This window comes from Strix uralensis, unplaced genomic scaffold (genome assembly GCF_047716275.1).
Source record: "Strix uralensis isolate ZFMK-TIS-50842 unplaced genomic scaffold, bStrUra1 scaffold_242, whole genome shotgun sequence".
In the NCBI taxonomy this organism is placed as follows: domain Eukaryota; kingdom Metazoa; phylum Chordata; class Aves; order Strigiformes; family Strigidae; genus Strix; species Strix uralensis.
Window position 1 is genome coordinate 50,001 of NW_027436843.1, and position 3,537 is coordinate 53,537.

Sequence of the window (3,537 nt, forward strand, 5' to 3'; positions counted from 1 at the left end):
GCAGGCCCTGGAGCGGCATGTAGCTGCTTGGGACGTCACATTTAGCCACGTAGGTGACGGGGGAGGATCGGGCCCGGCTGATCTGCGGTGTCATCCCTTGTCTGAGCACGGCTTAGGGCAGGAGCAGGCCCTGCCTTGTGCAGCTGCTTGGCATGTCACCAGTACCTGTGTAGGTCAGAGGCCGGGAGCAGGCCGTGCCCTGAGGATCTTGTGGTTGAAGTCACGTCTGGATTAGTACGTGATAGGCCCGGACCAGGCCATGGCTCGTGTGGTTTCATATGAGGTCATCTGCAGCTTTTCTAGCTGGTAGGCCAGGAGCAAGGCCTGGCTTGTGCAGCTCCTTGTGATGTCACATTTGACTGAGGTGATGGCGCCAGTGGAGGCCCCGGCTAGTAGTGTAGCTGCTAGTGTACTGAAGCAAGGATTGGAACCAGAAGAGAAGAATTCGGCTGAGACAGGATCCTAAGTGAACCTGAATACATGATGAGAATCAACTGAAAGGTTGACTGGAAACGTACAAAGACGAGGTAATCGATTTAGAAACAGTATATAAGCTGTCCTTCGGACATCTGTCACTCGCCGAGGTGGTGGCCCAACTCTGAGTTGTTAAGCAAGCAAGCAAGCCTAGGGGTACCCCCAGTCTGGCAAAATCCTTTAACACACAATCCCCCCCACCCCTAAGGCCGTCGGGCCCGTCCTCTCGGCGACACTCACCGCTCGAACGTGCCCCGCTGGCGACGGAACCGCCGGCCCTTGGTTCTGCCCGGGCCGAGGCACACGGGCACGCTGCCCGCAGGCAGAAACGGGCGCGGGCCGACGAGGCCGGCTGGAGCAGAGGAGGTGGCGTTATCAACAGCGGGACGCATTTTTTTTTTATTATTTTCTCCCCACGCACGTGCGCGCGATGTGCGCGCCACCCCCCCCACCCCCCCAAGAGCTCCCCGGCCCGAACCCGTTGGCCCGCGGCTGCGTGCATGTATGCACACACAGCCGCCCCCTCCCGCCCTCCCCCCCGCCCCCCCGCCCTCCTGCCGCGTGGTTCTCGATGCGACCGGTCGCCCCCCCCCCCCACCCCCGCCCCGCCACTTGGCTCGCAACGAGCCCCGCCGCGCCCCCTACCCCACCCCCACCACCCCCACCCCCCCCCCGCGACCAGGTTCGCCATGACACCGGCCGCCCCCGCCCCGACCACGGGGTTCGCGATGAGACCGGCCGCCCCCCACCCCCACCCCGCTTTCCGCCAGCAGCAGATTGGCCGCTCCGGGGAAGGAAGGCGGGAGCCTTTAGGACCCAGCGGCGTCCCCGCCGGCTCCGTACCCGGGCGCCAGAGGGGAGTTGCGGCGGCGGCGGGGGTGGGGGAATGTTTGGGGCTCTAGCCCCAGCTGCCGAGTCCCTACCGCGCCGCGCCCGCGCCCCGGCTCCCCGCCTTTCTCAGTCAGTCCTTCAGCCGCCCGCCCTCCTGCCCGCCTGCTCCGTCCCCGCCGCGGGTTGAAAGCCAAACGAACGCGGAAGGGGTGGGAGAGCGGCGCGGGGAGGGGGGCAACAGAAACCGCCCCCGCCGCCCCCCCCCCCCCCCCCCCCTTCCCAAGTGCTCTGCAGCGCCGGGGAGCCTGCGGTCGGCTGCCGGCCGCACCCACCGCCCTGCAGCTCCGGAGCTGCAGCGGGGGGCGGGGACCCACGGCTCTTCGAGCGCGCGGGCGCCGGCGGGGCTCGGGGGTGGGGGTGGGGGTGTGTGTGTGTCCCCGTGTGTCCGTGCGCGCGTGTGTCGCGGCGCGGGGGTCGGTGGCTGCAGGGCCGCGGACATCTATTGAAATGTTTTGTTCTGTTTTGTTTTGTTTTGTTTCAAATTAAAAAGTCAGAATAAAACCATGGCAAGCGGGGGGAAAAAAAAAAAAACAAGCCCAACAACACACCCCCCACACCCCCACCCCCACCGGGACCCCCCTTCCCACACACCCGCCCACCCACCTCGAAAAAAACACGAACGCGAAAGCCAGCGAGCGCCTGGCAACGCCTGGACCCGGACCCGGACCCGGACCCAGTGAAGGGCGTCCGGTCCCCCCGCCTCTGCGGGACAGCGAAAAGCGGGGGGAATAAACAAAATAACACACACCCCCACCCCCCCCCACCCCCACCCCCCCCGAGAGAAAACCTGAACCCACCCCGCGAAACCAACAGCTGCAGCCGGGGAGCGCCCGGCAGCGCCGGGACCCCGACCCGGCGAAAGGCGCCCGGTTCCCGACGCGAACTCGCCTCGGCGAGACAGACGGGCGTCTCCGCCGGAGGTGGGGTGGGGGGAACGCCCGCGCTTCTGCCCGGTCCCCTGGCAGCCGGTGGAGGAGTGGGGGTGGCGGCGCGGGTGGCGCGGCGCGAAGCGGAGCGGAGGGGCTGGCGGGGGTGGGGGGGTGGGGGGGTGGGGGTGGTGGTGGTGGTGGTGGTGGTGGGAGGATGATGCCAGCGACCGGACGGTGGCCAACGGGTCGGGGCAGAGGGGTGGCGTGTGCGCACGTGAGCGCGGCGGGGGAATGTGCTTAAGAAAAAAAATCTTCCCTTTTCATTTATTTTTTCGTATTTCTTTGATATCTTCCATCGAAACCAAAAGCAACTCTTGCACGAGGCGGCCGTCAGGTCTCCTCGTCTCCGGGGCGGGAGGAGTCCGTCAGCTCTCCCCGTCTCCGGGGCCGGCGGCGGCCGTCAGGTCTACCCGTCTCCGGGGCGGGCGGCGGCCGTCAGGTCTACCCGTCTCCGGGGCCGGCGGCGGCCGTCAGGTCTACCCGTCTCCGGGGCGGGAGGCGGCCGTCAGGTCTACCCGTCTCCGGGGCCGGCGGCGGCCGTCAGGTCTACCCGTCTCCGGGGCGGGAGGCGGCCGTCAGGTCTACCCGTCTCCGGGGCGGGCGGCGGCCGTCAGGTCTACCCGTCTCCGGGGCGGGCGGCGGCCGTCAGGTCTACCCGTCTCCGGGGCCGGCGGCGGCCGTCAGGTCTACCCGTCTCCGGGGCGGGAGGCGGCCGTCAGGTCTACCCGTCTCCGGGGCGGGAGGCGGCCGTCAGGTCTACCCGTCTCCGGGGCGGGCGGCGGCCGTCAGGTCTACCCGTCTCCGGGGCGGGCGGCGGCCGTCAGGTCTACCCGTCTCCGGGGCGGGCGGCGGCCGTCAGGTCTACCCGTCTCCGGGGCGGGAGGCGGCCGTCAGGTCTACCCGTCTCCGGGGCGGGCGGCGGCCGTCAGGTCTACCCGTCTCCGGGGCGGGCGGCGGCCGTCAGGTCTACCCGTCTCCGGGGCGGGAGGCGGCCGTCAGGTCTACCCGTCTCCGGGGCGGGAGGCGGCCGTCAGGTCTACCCGTCTCCGGGGCGGGCGGTGGCCGCGAGGTCACCGGGCTCCACGTTACCGTCGGCTGCCGCAGCGACCGCCGAAAAGGGCTGCCAGGTCTACCCGGATCCGGTGGGACTTGGCCAGCGGGCAGACCTGTTCGCTCCGGCACTTCCTCCAAGGGGTCGCTGTTTCTCGCTGCCTCCAGTTACGTCGTCGTAAGAGGCGGCGTC